Genomic DNA, 16234 nt, shown 5'->3' with positions numbered 1-16234 from the left:
AGCTTCATGAGCGCACTCTCCACATCAGAATCATCCTGATAACTACCTCTGAGCCTTGTGCAATAAACATCAGTTGAATAAATCCTGGGTAGGAATATGTACTGGAGGAAGCAAGAGTGTTCCGGTGCGGTCACCAGAAAGGTTGAAGTCACTTGCTGCATAGGCTTAAGGGCCACATGGATCAATGAATATGAGAGGGGAGAGAGCCCCTTCAGGGCATTTGTATTTGTTCTCCTTTTGTATAAAACTAATTTCTGGTCTAGTGCCTGTTTTGGACTTAATTTTCAATACACCTAAAACTCAGTAATGTCTTAAGAAGAATTGCCATCTTTGCCTCTTCTCCAACTCCTATCAAACTGATTGCAATAAATTTTCCTTAAAAGTTACTAAACATTTCCCAATTATTCATGCTCAAAAGCTAGAAATGGGTCTCCATGTTCTATGCTAGGTGCTGCAGCAGAATAGTAAAGAAAACAGGCAGGGGCCATGTTCTCATCGAGCTTGGAGCACAGCCTCAGCCCACAAGAGGCTCTGAGGCTCCTCAGAGGCCACTTGGACCTCAGTTTCTTCCCTGTGCTGGTGTGTAATCTGCCATCAGTCACCAGACCCTGAAACCTTCTTCCCCAAGCTCCCTCACATCTGTTTTTAACTTTGCATCCATTACCTCCCTAATGTCCCCAATTTAAGAGAGGTCCTTGCTAGAGTGTACATAAAACTGCACTGGTTCTTTTGGATTAAGACGGGCTCCCAAACTCTTCTGCAGGAGTAACTTAATTTTCTTTTCAGATTTCCACACTCTTTAGAACCCCGACTAGAAAGTAGAAGGAGGTAGGAATTGATGCTAAAAGCAAATCCTCAAATGTAAGCATGGGGTTTACTGTTCCACTCTTCCTACACCTCTCAGAAAGCATGGCATTGAGGTTCTGAGGTTCCATGGTTTACTCCAAGCTGTCTGAATTTTATGATTTCTTTTACCTAACCTCACATTTCCAGTGTTCTCATCCCCATTCCCCACTACCAGCTGATAACTGGCTTCTTCTCTCTTGCCCCTAAAAGTGTTGCATCATGGCAAGAGTTACAGAGTCCTGGTTTGGAATTTCTTATCCACCTCTTATTCTCTGGACAAGGTTTAGTTTATTTTTAAAATGGGGGTGGGAATTGTGAGGATTAAATGAGACAATTTATATAGAGCACTTGGTTTAGTGTTTGAAGCTTAATCTGTTCTCTGTTAAACTGCTGCCATTATCATTATCCATGCTATCTATACCCTTCATTTAGACTTTCTGTACTGGCTAGAGTAAGTCAGTTCTTAGTGCAAGCCCGTTCTTAGGCCAGATCGTTTTGGCTCTGTCCAAAATAGAAAACATTGTGTCAACACAGCGTCAAGGCATTGGAAGAAACCTGGAATGTCGTCTAGATTCTAGTCAACCATCCTATTGGATGTCTGATTCTCTTTAAATCCCCTAGGGCAAAAGTTTGACCCACTCTACTTGAGCACAGCCTCTTAAAGCAAAAAGTCCATCTTTGGTTAGCTCTGACAAATACAGCCTCTCGTTAACTTCCCTTCTTCTTCAAAGCATTCTTTCAGTATAGATACTGTAGTCTTCTAGTGTACACAAAGCTTTCCAGATACAGAGCAGGCCTCTCACTGAAACCTTAGTTCTGTGGTCAAATACACTGGAAAAGAATTGAGCTCAATTATCATTAATTATTATTCTGATGTGAACAATGCTGTAGAAATTAGCAAATTATCTAGCAACCATGAACTTGCAGTCTGGAAAAGTCTCTAAAGAGCTACCCACATTGAAATACATGACTTGAGGATGGATATTGAGCTTGAATGGTCCCCAATAAAAATATTTTCTGCTGTTTTGATTTTTCAGAAGTTCTATTTCTTCTTTTGCAGCAACACAACACAACACATCCTTAACTTCTGTGGTGTTCATATGGATGTGTCCAACCTTGGTACCAGACCTCAAGAAGGAATGGGTACAAAAGTTGCTCTCAACAACCTGGAACCACTTGGATGGTAGGAGAGAGGTAGGTAAGGGATCATCGTAGGACTTACTCATTCTTGTGGGAAAGTGGGAAGCTGGAGAACTTTCAGCAGGGAGTGTTAAAACCGAGGCTAAAGTGAGGATCCCTTTTTGAATGTTCCCTGCGAACTCTACTGATCTCAGCGGTGGCCAGATAGTCCCAAACTTCTCCACATCAAGAACTCTCATTCCTCACCTCTGACACTCTGAGTCCAAGAAGATGGTGTCTTGTGCCAAAAACCCTAGTTGGTCTGAAACTCTTGGTAAACATGAGACTGTCATTATCCATCTTTAGCAGTTCTTGCTGGGTCCATCTGTGCCTTTTAACAGCACACAGTTTGCAGCATAAAAGATGGATGTGTCTTAGTCCTAGAGGAACTTAACTCTTTCTGTTTATGGGATTTTAGTTTTTTGTTTTGTTTTTGCTTTGGATTTTTTTTTCCACCAGGTCAGCCTTAGGCCAGATTGGGAAGCAGGGGATTAATGATACCATACTTTTGTATTCTACTTTATAGATCTCAGAGTGTTTCCACATTCATTACTTGATTTTATTGGGGGCTCACAAACTGTAGAAGGCAAAGCCATCTGCTACCACTCTGCAGTTTCTAGAAGACCTGGCTGAAGCTCAGAGAGGCTGAGCAAACTGCCCAATAACACAAAGTCAGTTAAATGGAAGAGTGTGGAACAGCACCTAGCTATTCTCTTTTTGGGTCATATGCTCTTTCCACTTGACTCCATCCATAGGCTTTCCCCTCTTTTTCTTTCTGGTTCTGAACTCTCCTCAACCATCCATCTCCAGTTGCCCAGGATATTCTGTCATTGAGGCCAATCGAAACCATCAGGCAACCAGGCTCTTCAGATCTTTCCAACCCTGTCAAAACTTATCTGCCAGCATACTTTAAAATCTAGAATGATTTCGAAATAGACAAAGCAGTAGAATTCTAAACAAATGTTAGCAGAAATAGGCTGTTAGGGGTAGGAGGGGGAGTAGGCTCCAGACTCAAATGTTCCAGGCAGGCCAGGCAGGAAGCACAAACGAGTGGGATAGTCTTGGTGTCAGCGCTATGGAGCGGCAAGGCCTGTGGCAAACTAGAGAGAGAGTGCTTTGTCTAATTGAGCAATTACTGCTCAGCTCCAGACGACTATGGCCGTGAAGGAATGTGAACTTTTCCTGTGTTTTAAAACACCAGGCAGGCCCAACAAAACATACCCACAAGTTGAATTTGGCATGTGGTCAGTTTGGTCCTCTGATCCAGAGAGACAAAAGAAGAAGGCTGTTCTACTTGGCCCCCAAGTTGAATTCTACTTGGAATTCAGTAGAGTAACAGCCAGTTTGGGCACCAAAGTTTAAGAGGGATATAGACCAACTGGGACATATTCAGAAGCAAGAGACCGTGGTGGTGAGGAGATGCAGGCAGCTATGAGGAAAGGTTAAAAGAACTGAAAACAGGATACTGGAATATTTGATGGGCTGTCATATAGAAGGTAGTAGAAAATTATTCTGCACAGACCTGATAGTTACCCTTCATACTATACCACCTATTGCATTTGAGGAACTAGACTTTTCCTTTCCCTCTCTTCCCATTTTTTCAAGCCGTACTTTGCTTTATGCACTAAGGATGTATGGATTTAATTTTTCTTTATTTTAATACCCTAGGGCAGGGTATAGACAAATGTTCTCTATAAAGGCCAGATATAAAAGTAACTGTTTTAGGCCTTGGAGCCATATAGATCTCTGTATCATATTCTTGTTTGTGGGGTGTTATTTATTTATTTGTTTTGACTTTTTCAACTGTTTGCTCATGTAAAAACCATCCCTAGCTCCTGGGCTTCACAATACCAGGTTGCAGGAAGGCTGTTGTAGTTTCATGACTCCTCTTCTAGGAGGAGTGACTAAGCAAACCAGCTGGGATATTCTTTTAATTCCCCCCAAACAGCAATTCCTATACTGTGTTATAGAAATATTAATAGACGTTACTAAATAATTCTTGGTTGAAATAAATTTGGAAAACATTAGGTTAAGCAAAGTTAAAAAAAGTGTTTTTTTTCCCCAGAACCTTTCCTATGCTAACATGAATTAGTAATTTGTAAGAACAACCATTTGAAAAATTGACCATGAAACCTTGCTCCTGAGGAGATCTTATAAACATCTCCCAAGTATTGGCATGGAAAATGCTGTCCAAAATAGAACTGTTCTTTAAACACAAAACAACAACAACAAAAGTATTTTAGTTCTCAATTCACTTTTCTTCAAGCCACTCTACCTATGCTGTGTAAAAGATGTTTGTTTAGAACCTGTCATACTCTAGAAGGTGTAAGAGGGGTGCAGGGACCTGTAATTAATATTCTTTGGAGGAAAAGGAAGAACAGCTGAGTTGGAAAGAAGTGGGAAAATGTTTGGCTTACAATCCACATAGGGGTGATTTCTGTGAAGTGAATTCTTAAATACTTTAAATTTCTCTGTTACTGACCATTAATCTATGGTGCCCACACAGCAACCAATAGTCAATTACTTGACCATTTTGATTAAAAACAATTACCCAAAGCTCTGTCTTTTTGCTGCTAAATGCTAATTTCCCTGAAGAAAAATATTGCCTTAAAATGTAAAGACTTGGTTCTAAGCTTCACAAGGTAAAGAAGAAAACACCTTGCCCTATTTTGAATAATAAAAAAAACTGGACTAAGCATGTGTGATAGAAACAAGACTTGTCTTCCATGCTGAAGTCATTTTTCTAATTTGGAGACAGCACATAAACAGTTCTGCAGTGGAAAGTGCACACTTTGAGCCAGACATCTGCATTTGATCCCAGCTCGACTTCTTGCCTGCTGTCTGGCCTGAAGTCATTTAAATTCATTTCACTCTCAATTTACTCATTTGTAAAATGGGGATAGTGAAGCTTATTTTGCAGGACTTTTTGCTCAAGTTGGCTTCTAACTTTTTGCTCAATCACCCTTAACATGAGGCATTCTGCCTCAGGACCATAAAACAGCTGCTCCCTCTCCAGACATTATAGCTGTGTTCCAAGCAAGAAGAAGGGGAAATAATTCATGCTAGCTGATTATAACCATTTCTTTTTTCAGGAAATCAATAGCTTTCCTTGAAACCCCACACAGTTTTTTTCTGCCTATATTTCACTGGCTAAAGCTGGGTCACAAAACAACCCGTAGCTGCAAGGGAATCTGGAGAGGTATGTTAAATAGGCACATTGCCACCCTGAACAAAACTGAGAACAAAGAAAACAAAATAATGAGAATAAACAAAAAGGGAAGAGTGGGTAGGATGACTAAGCCAAAAGCAGAATCTGCCCCAAGGATTTCACTACCAGCACATGCCATCCCCCAAGCTGAATTGTTTCTTCTGTTTTGCCCCTAGCGGAGATGATAGTAACAACTCACAATTATTGAATAGTTGCTACTCTGTGCCGGATCCTCATTTAAGTACCTTATATGTATTACCTCATTTAATCTTCAAAACAACTTTCCCCAGGCCATACAGCTACCAAAAGGCAGAGGTAAGATTCCATTCAGGTTGTTTGGATCCACAGTCCAGACTCTTAAGTTCTACTCCTTATGGCCTCATTAAAAATAAGTGATTTTCAACAAAAGCACTGAGGAACTTTAATTGGTGAAATGATCATCTTTTCAACAAATAGTGCTGGGACAATTTGGCATGCACAGGCAAAAGATAAATTTAGACCCTTACCTCAACTGTATACAAAAATTGAATAAAAATGGAACAGAGACCTATAAATGTAAGAGCTCAATTGGCACTTTAAAAGAAAACAGAAGAAAATGTTATAACCTTGGGTTAGGCAATAACTTCTTAGATATGATATCAAAAATAATACCTGTGAAAGAAAAAAGAAACCATTGATAAATTGAACTTCATCAAAATTAAAAACTGGTGCTTCAAAAAATAGTTTTTCTAAAAATGAAAAGAGAATGGAAGAAAATATTTACAAAGCATATATCTGATAAAGGACTTGTATCCAAAATACATAAAGAACTCTTATAGTTCAATAATAAGACAAACAGCCTGATTAAGAATTGTACAAAAAATTTGAATAGACGTTTCACCAAAGAATATTTTAAAATTAGTAATAAGCCTATGAAGACATGTTCAACATCATTCGTCATTGGGGAAAAGCAGATTATCAGCACAAAACAATTCCACCTCATACCAAATAGAATGTCTTTAATAAAAAAAGATGGAGTACAATAGCTATTGGTGAGGTTGTGTAGAAACTACAACCTTTCAAATATCTTGAACTACCATTTGATGTAGCAACTCCACACCTAGATTACTTGCCCAGAGAAATGAAGGCATGCACATACAAAGATTTGTAAACGAATGATCATGTTCAGCATTATTCATAGTAGTCAAGACATGGAAACAATCCAAATGTTTATTAGCAAGTGATAAATAAAATGTGCTACATCCCTGCAATAAAATACTATTCAGCAGTTAAAAGGAATTAAATATTGGACCTACCTCAAAGACATTAAGCCAAATGAAATAAGCCAGATGCAAAAGACTACATATCATATGTTTCCATTTGGGCAAACTGTCCAGAAAAGGCAAATCTATAGGGACAGAAAGCGAAGTAGTGCTTGCCTAGGCTGCGAGTTGGGATTGACTCCCAACAAGCATGAGTGATCTTTTTAGGGTGATGGAGACGTTCTGAAACTGGATTGTAATGATGTTTGCCCAAATCTGTGAATTTATCCCAAATCATTGAATGACACTTAAAATGGACTGATTTTATGACATGTAAATTATACATGGGTAATGCTGTTGTTTTAAAAGAAAGTGGTCAGGGAAAAGGAGGGAGGTTGTGTTTCAAGTGTCCCTCTCTACTTTGGTTATACTAACAAATTTTCGAACACAGCTTATAATATTGGGCAATTACTGACAGTATCTAGGAATACTAGAATTACAGTGCTAAATTTTGAAGTGCATTCTGTATCCATTCACTGAGAGTATTTCATTGACTAAGCATTTACTTACTCTGGCTTCCAGTCATACAAGAAGTGAATTCCAAGTAAATAAGGACTCTTAGCTCATTAAAAAAAAAACAAAACAAAAAAACAAAACAAAACAAAACAAAAAAAACACTGACAATCCATTGCTGCATCTTCTAAACATTTAGGACCTTGGATTGGTCCTTGTGCTTGTCAACTTCCCTTGACAGTTGGGCATCTACTTTTTTTTTTTTTTTTTTTTTTTTTAAAAAAAAAAAAAACTGTTTATTCTGAAATACTTTCAAGCTTACAGGACAGTTACAAAAATAATACAGACCCCATGCAGAAAACTCTGAAATACCCTTACCCCCACCCCCAGATGCCCAGATCCACCAATTTTCACATTTTCCCACATTGGGCATCTACTTTTGGGGTGGGTCATTTGTTCTTTTGTCCTAAGACCTTGTGTTCAGTTAACTTATTTGTTTTGCATAGGGCCTGACTCAATGCTAAAATGTGCATTCTGGAAACTGATTTAATATTTTTTAGAAAGGTTTTCACAATTGAAACAAATCATCAAACCATCAAAATTTGGCATTTCTGTCAAACTGAAGTTTCACCATCTCCTTTGGGAGTAAAGCTGTATTATTTACAACCTTAAGGTTTGGGGAAATATGTATTGGTGCTAGCTGACAGTTTCCAATGATGTAGTGTTTCCATAACTGGATTTTTGTTTTAAATAAAAAAAAAAAATCACACTGTGCTTTTTTTTTTTAGCTTAACTTGTGAAATGTCTCCTCTAGAGCCCTAACTTGTCTAAAATGCATTATATTGCTTACACACGTCTCATATTCTCCCTTCATGATACAGAAGAGAATGAGGTTTTTTATTTTGTTTTGTTTTTGATTGTTGAGACCCTGCCTGCATTGTTTTAAGCCTTTGGAAGTGATTTACATGGTCCTCAGCAGTTTGTCCTCACATCCTTATCTCCACTTCAACTATATTAAAATATCATACAGTGTCAGAGCTGGAAGGGACCCCAGAAGAGATATAGCTCTACCCCCTTCTGCTGCAGATGGAGAAACTAGGGCCCAGAGAGTTTCTGTAACTTGCCTTGTCAAAAAACCACGTGGCCAGTGGGTGGGTGCTTGTTCTACCATACTTGCTCTCTAAGCATCGCAGGATTTCAGTCCAAAGGGGACTGTGGGACAATGCCAGGCGATAACCTGTCTTTACAGACAGGCAGCTGAAGCACAGAGATGGAAAACACCCTCTGCAAGACAGTCTTCCCCGTCCATAGCATCCCTTTAGGGTGTGGTGCTGGTGTTTGGAGCATTCGTAAGAGTCACGTATACAAGGCACCAATCTAATAGTTTCAGGTTATTTTTGGTATCCTGCTACTCTAGTAGAGTACAGACAGCAAAGATGAGTGAAATTCTTTTATCCTGTGTCAGTGACTACTGAGAGGAAGACCATAATGCCTGATAGTAAGAAGTGATTGGGTAGGAAGTGCATTTTATTTTTCTTCTGAATGCATTTTATAAATTAATTCCTTTTAACAGATTTTGCATTTATAGAGTGCTTTCACATTTATTTTTACCTTTCAGAGCCCTCTAATAGAAACATGAGGTCAGTATTGCTGCTTCTTTTTACCAGATGAATATATTGAGTGTTAGAAAGTGTGGTAGATTGCCCAAGGTCATAGTGTTATTAATTAAAAGGGGAGGAATTTAAACCCAGGTTTTCTTATTTCAGAACACATATGCTCTTTCCAATCCATCTTACTACCCTTTTAGAATTTAATTATATTGATGTCCTATGGTTTTCAGTTTACTGATAGAACAGTTTATCATAAACCGTATCTGCAAGCAGGCTAGTGTGAGAAAATTCAATAAAGCACAGAGATTGTTGTTGCGACTATAGATATATAGTTTTCCAACTCCCATTTTGTTATTGAAGAAGTTTAACATTAGATTAATTTTCTTCTGAAACACAGAGGGTCTCGCTAGAAGTGTTCCTTACTTTAAAAAGGCAAGATAGGCAAAAAAGGTGAATTTGCAAAGCAAATAAATTAGGAGTGATTATTCTTTACACATGCGTTCACTTTACAACGAACTTACAGAAAGTCCTATAAATAATGTGCAAGTGTTCTTTATGCATTTCAGTGTAATTCAACTGATCAAAATAAATAATTTTGCAATCAACGTTTCCAAGAATTCCATCCTTTATTCTTTGCTGACTTCATTTTCTGAAAATTTTTCCTTCGGTCATCTTTGAATGGTAAGATTGGCCTCACCCTCTGTTTTCAAAATTAGTGATGATTAATGGGTTCCAAAGGCATCAGGGGAAATACTTAATATTTATTGATCTTGAATATACACAACTGAAACTAACTCGGAATTCCTCAATGATGGAGTGTTACCGGTGCTGGTGGTGTTTAACTTTCACTTGCTGTTACATTTGTAGCCCCAGAGGCAGGTTCATTCCTCAAGGATGAAGGTCAGCAAGGAATTTCAAGGCTTACAGTGTCTGTGCAAACACTGTTTGATTTATTAATGTATTAATTCTAGTCTGACAACAAAAGCATTTCTATTGCAATTATGTTTCTTGCCTGAGTTGGAACATTTCTTACTTTTAAAATCTTCAAATGGAGACATTTTTTTGTTGTTTGGGGGTGGGGTAGGCATGGAGGTGGAGGGTGGGTATCTGTGAGTTGATCTAAGAAAAGAAGTTGGTGGGAAACAGATGGCCTCCTCCAACCATCCATATTCATGAGTGCATTTATTTCATTATATCGTCCCCTGGGAAACTCTATACTTCAGCTCTTATAAGTTTGTATGGCCGTCAGATTGAGCCGTCAGAAGCCCTATGTCAAAAACTGTATTGCTGCAAAATTTGAAGAAAAGCATATGAAAAGCCTTCACACTTTTGTCTTGACTTTTCATCACTGAAACACCTGCTATTTTGAGATTTAAGACAAGAATGTCATTGAGAATAATAAATGCTAAGTGTTGATAGCATAGCTGACATGTTCCATTAATCAGATGGTGGTGTGTTATGTTTAGATATCACAAAGCACATTGTTTGCTAATTTCATGAGAACCAGGAGACTAAAATATGCTTACATTTCTGTTGTGGCATCTTCAAAGTTCATCCCGAGATACTCCCCGTTTGCAGAAATGAAATGGGTCATTTGATGGTTTGGAAAATGTCAATTATTAAACTCCATTGGTGAGTGAGAATATGGCAGGAAACTACCTGTTATGTGCATCATCAAATTCTTTTCCACTGGATCAAGACGCAGAGAGGACCATGAGTGACACAGATTTTTTTCCTTTCACATGCTGAGAGAACACCTGGCTAGTGATTAATAAAGGCAACTAAACAGCCTTTGGTTTAAATGATGTTATCGCTATGTCCATTTAACTCCACATTCCTTTAACTCAGACAGGAATAAGACCATTTCTGCCTTTTACACTGTTGCCTGGCCTTGAGAAACTGTTGATGGATGATGCTGTGATTTACAGATCTGTTAAGATCATCGTGTGTGCACTTCTGTACCAGTTGCTGAGTTGTTCCTCTGCTGGAACTTATGTGGTAGTTGAGGCTTGCATGAAGTCTGCCCACTTGGGTTAAGCAGTTCATTCATCCTCTCAAAGTCCTTAAATAATATCGATGCTGGACTTGACAATAACAATAACAATAACAATAATACAACAGCATTTATTAAGCACTTATTATATGTTGGGCACTGTACTGAAAACTTTACAAAAACATGATGAGGTTTAAAGAGGTCTAGTACCTTGTCTATATTGTGTCAACAAATGCGAGAGGCTTTTAAACAAAGTGTTGTCTCATTTCTTTCTCATGAAAACTTTATAGGCTAGATATTTCAAATTACAAATTTTTAGGTGAAACTGATGCTCAGAGCATGAAATTAATATATTTAAAATTATTTAACACAAAAGATACTCTGCTTTTTATCGCCTGCCTGATCCACAGATCCTTCTAGAAATCTCGTACCTCACAGCCTCTGGCAAGAAGCATTCCTCTGTTTCCCACCCACTCCCTCGTTATGCTTAATGAGACAACTGATGAACACTTGACCCAAGGTCAGCCAGGTCATCAGTTAGCCAGATACCCATTAGAGTTTCTCAGTAACAGGAGACCAGAATTTGTGAAAAAAATGAAAAATCCTGTGGAGTCCAGGCCAGAGTTGACTTCATAGCAAGAAAAGTCATGAATAGATGAAAGTTATTGGGGTCAAAAGCATAAGAAGAGGAAGCTATTTTGCAGACGAGAAAAAAGAGAACAGATTTAGAGAGAGATAAACTTAGAAAGTAGCTAAAGCAGTTGGTTAGGTCTCTGATCATTTCATAGCCCCTCCCTGCGTTTCCCGGGAGCACCAGCTGCAGTTCATTCCCAGGTGAAATCTATATTCTTACAATAACCTTCCTTTGTCTTTAGGCATCAGTGGGTTTCTATTTGTAAACAGAAGTCGGGATAACAAATAATGGAGTTGAGATTTAAACCCCTTCCTTTCAGACCCCAAACTACAGCCCGTGCTTGCTCTACGTCATCCTTTGTTTAGTGGCCTCCACATTAGGAAGAAAAAGGGCCAGGTAAAAATGGTCATTACAAATCTATAAAGTTGAGCAAACAAAAACAAATACAATGACTTTGGGTAGCATGGGAATAAATCTAAACAATAGGTAATGCCAGTTTAGGACTACCCTTTCTTAAAACTGATTTTGTTGTCTTGAAAATGACTATAAAAATGAAAAATCCTAATTAAAAGTTATGATGATAATGAAAGTTTACTACAGAAATGTATAAAGTAAAAAATAAAAGCCCATCCTCTTGTTCTCCCCATTCCAGCCCATCTCAGTATCCGATATGCACAACTCAGTATGTGTCCTTTCAGGATTTTTCTGTGGATGGACTAGAAACCTGAAGATAATGGAGTTGTGTCAGAAAGCTCCATATTAAACATTCTTGCTTCATTTTGATTTGGCATTTTATCCTGGACACCCTGCCTTGTAAATACACAGATATACCTCATATGTCTTAAAGGTATATATGCTATTGTCCAGGGTAAGGGCACATCAATTCTCTTACCAATGGGCATTTGCCTCCAAATGTATGCTATTGTATATCAGACTTCAATGAATAGAAACAATTCTCTTTAAAGTGCTTCATTTTCTCATTTCAGACCATTTTTCATAAGCACTATGAGGAGGTTTTAACATGTAATAGTCTCCCTGTTATAATCCTAAAGGGAATGTAAGTATGATAGGTATTCAGAGCTCGAGTATCATACAAAAGTCAGTTTGAACAACATTTATTAAGTTTGCACAATGCTACCCCATTAGTCAGAATTCCTGTGTGTTTTGGTATGATTTGGAGAGAGGAAAGGATGGGTATCATTGTGATTCATTTTGCCTATCTAAAAAGATTTTAAAGCATTAAAAAAGTAAAAATGGTTAACAACTGGCCCTGAGAGGGAATGTGGGATTGCTCTCTGAGTAATTCATCTCTGGCTGCTTAGAAAACCAATCAATAAGCAAGTATTTGTGGATAATCGACTGAGTGCTCAGTACAGACATAGGAAAAAATCTGGAATATTTTCATTATACTTCAAGGAGAACCCACAGCCTGTGAGCATGTAGTACAGTAAGAGATGAGTGAGACTACCGTAATCAGATGTCACTCATATTTTAGGACTTAGATATGTATGATTTCAGAAACAGGGCAAATAGACACAGCATAGAGACTATAACAATACTGAGAATATTCGGAGAACTACCGGATAGTGTTCTATAAAACAGGGGAGTTTTCCTTACCAAGGATACAAAACACATCGAGACAAAAGCAGTGAGTTATATGAATACTTCCTGTCTCCCAAAGCCAAGGTAGATAAAGAAATCTTGAAAATTAGAGAAGCAATATGATAGTGATCTCAATATTTCTTTATAAAGAACAATTAGGTGAAAAGCTTCATGCTCAGTACTTTTGAAGATAGCAAGGCTATTAAAACACAGTTGCCGTCCTAAAGGAATTTACAGTTAATGCTGTGTAATACTTAACCAGAGTTATTTTAATTTTTAGCTTAAAAATGTAAAAATTATTAAAGGCCAATTCATTTCTATGTTTTCATAAATTCTCCTTTAAAAAAATGAACAGTGGTTATGATTTTCCTAATGAGGGTTTCATGTGCTCCTATTCACTCATTCCAAGAGGTTTGCTTTGTTTTCTTGCTGGATGGATCCTTGGAACTAGACTTCTTTTTGTCATGAATAATTACAGCTGTCATTTACTAGGTGACCAGCACCATGTTAAGAGCTTCAGCTGGATTTTAAAAACTGTCCCAGCAGCCCCTTGTGGGTCAATTTTGCAGATGTGGAATCTCGACGGCCGTAAGTGGCAAGGTCAGGGTCACATGCTAAGCCTGACTGCAAAGCCCTTGCTCTATATCACCATGTCAAGGTTTACCAACCTTCAAGATAGTTGCCTTATCTCAATACCACCAAAATACTGTTTTCCTTATGTTTTTCCTAAGTCAACTCAGTTTTCATACATTTTAATTGTGCTAAGCAATTTGGACCATAAAATTTCGGGTTTATTGCACTAGTTATATTTTTTCTTTAACAGGAAGTCATATGAACACACAACCATTAAAACAAAAAATGTTTGTCTGGGTACCACCTACTATTATTTCATTTTGTTACCGTTGGTGTATGTACCACGCTGGGAGAACTCTGCACCAGGTAACACCATTTTAAAGGTTTGGGGTTTTGTATCATCATATTTTCTCTTAATACATCTTCATTAGAGATGTCCACTTCCTTTCAAAGAAAGTAGATGTGTAAAATCAGATTTGCATTTTGATCTACCATGAAAACATAAATTTGTGTGTGGAGGAGGCCCTCAGTTCACAGAGGCTGATCTGACCCAAACTGAATACAATAGGATATACTCTTTTAGAGGTAACCCTAATATTTTATCAATCAATTATTCTGGCTTTCTTTAAAAGGTAACTTTAAAAAAAAATAAAAAGATAATAGAACAGACTAGTATTTCAACCTTCCATTTAGATTAATTGATAAAGTATGCCATTTAATTAAACTAGTTCATTCATTTATTTTTGTCATTGTTATTATTATTGTCATCGTTGCAAAAGCAACAGAATATATTATTCCAAAGGGCATTTAAGGGTTTTGTTCATTTTGAGTAATCAGAGGGTCAGGTACAACTTACAGAGCAATGTATTTAATCAAAAGAAGCAGTTAATGTAAGAGAAACTGTTTGCCTGCTTGTAATCTAACCTTTTTTACTTATAGACCTCTATAGAAAGATTACTTAAGAAAATCATAATAATTTATAAAACCACCCTTTCAGAAAATTAATCTTCAAGACCATGCAATAGACAAAAATTAAAATGAATTGAAGAAAGACCAAACTTTTTTTTTTTTTTTTACACATTTTGGATTCCTCCCAATTAGAACAAAATCCTCATTGCTATTCTGAACAGGAAAGCTCATTTGTGCAATGTGAGTGGAATATAAAACAGTAACTTCCTTTGACTTCTGGAATTTTAAAAAAGGCAAAAACCTTCATTGATATCTCAACATCCTGAGATGTTAATACTGAGATAAGTATTGCTAGGTTTACTTCCTCAGTAATTTGGGAATGGGAACAAAAAGTTTAATCACTTGACTCTGTTTTCGAATTTTCCACTTTGCCGTTCCTGAAACATCAGGTGGGCAGTACTTGAATTCAGGACTAGGGACCATTCAAGGCCATCAAAAATAATAGCACTGAGGAACTTCCAGGGAAGATGGTGGAGTAGGGAGCTCCAGAACTCACTTCTCCTTCCATACAACTAGTGGACAGTCAGGAACCGTCTGAAACAACTGTTCTGGAGCTTCAGAGGCCAAGAGATTATTGTACTCCGTTTCTGGATGCAGAAAAAAGCAGGATGGAGAGACTGAGAAGCTACAGCAAAAAACTATGAGTGAACTGCGCCATAGCAGTGGCAGGCACCCATCCTCCATCCTCGAGGCTTGTCTCAGATACAGTCGGTGGCTAGCTGTCGCAGACAGAAAGGGGTGTGAAGGTCTTGCTTCCTGGGAACAGAGTGAAGACACAGTCAAGTGCTGAGCATTACTTCTGATCAGCAAGTTTAGACTGCTGGATTCCAGCTCTGAATCACAGTTCTAGCCTGCTCGGAACAGGGATCCCCACAGCCATTGTTTCAACACCACTCTGTAGAAGTTGAAAAAATACACTCCCTCCTTAGGGTTGTGGGAAAAGGTTTACTGGGGAACACCATCTGCTAGGCCACCCAGGAAAGTGTAGCTTAGGAGGGGCGGGAAAAAATACAGGTTTCTTGGCATCTTTCCTGACCCTCTCCCCAGGGCCCTTTGGAACTGGTCTGCACCCCTGTCGTGGGCCCCTGGCATGCTTTTGATTACTTAAAGAGGCAATTCTAAAGATCTAGAAAAAGTTGGCCAAGTGTCAAAGAGCTCTGACACAAAGACAATCAATAATAAAACCCTAGGTAACAGAGAGAAACTGACCATCAGAGTAATCACATTAAGATAATCAGATGCCTAGACATCATCAAAAAATTACAACCATACTAAGAAATAGGAAGATATGGCCCAATCAAAGGAACAATTAAACTTTCAGAGGAGACACAGAATTTGGGGCAACTAGTCAAAGATGTTCAAACAAATCTCATAAATCAATTGAATGAAGTGAAAGAAACTATGGCTAAAAAGATAAAGGACATGAAGGAGACACTGGGTGAGCATAAAGAAGAATTTGAAAGTATGAAAAGAAACATGACAGAAATTAGGAAATGAAAGCCACAATAGAAGAGATTAAAAATACACTAGAGACATACAACAGCAGATTTGAACAGGCAGAAGAAAGAATCACTGAAATAGAAGGTAAGAATTGAAATCTCACAGACAGAAAAACAGAAAAAAAAAAGAATGGAAAAAATTCACCAAGCCCTCAGGGATTTGAATGAGAGCAGAAAGCACACAAACATACAAAGCATGGGTGTCCCAGAAGGAGAAGAGAAGGGAAAGGGAGCAGAAAGAATATTTGAGGAAAGAATAGATCCAAATTCCCCAACTCTTATGAAAGACATAAATATATGTGTACAAGAAGTGCAATGTTCTCCAAACAGTATAAATCCTAAAAGACCTATCAAAGACACATATACT

The 16234-nt window shown here is 38.0% G+C and overlaps 1 long non-coding RNA gene across 1 annotated transcript in view; it reads left to right on the top strand.

The window, feature by feature from the left end:
• The window catches only part of LOC119507447, a 79772-nt gene extending 76264 nt beyond the window's left edge, over positions 1-3508 (top strand). Inside the window, exon 3 of the long non-coding RNA XR_005211239.1 lies at positions 1907-3508. This is a non-coding gene — a long non-coding RNA (uncharacterized LOC119507447). The remainder of the gene's footprint in view (positions 1-1906) is intronic.
• The last annotated feature ends 12726 nt before the right edge of the window (positions 3509-16234 follow it).

This window comes from Choloepus didactylus, chromosome 1 (genome assembly GCF_015220235.1).
Source record: "Choloepus didactylus isolate mChoDid1 chromosome 1, mChoDid1.pri, whole genome shotgun sequence".
NCBI classification, from domain to species: Eukaryota; Metazoa; Chordata; class Mammalia; order Pilosa; family Megalonychidae; genus Choloepus; species Choloepus didactylus.
The sequence above is the reverse complement of the archived record's forward strand: the minus strand, read 5'-3'. Positions and strand labels throughout refer to the sequence as shown.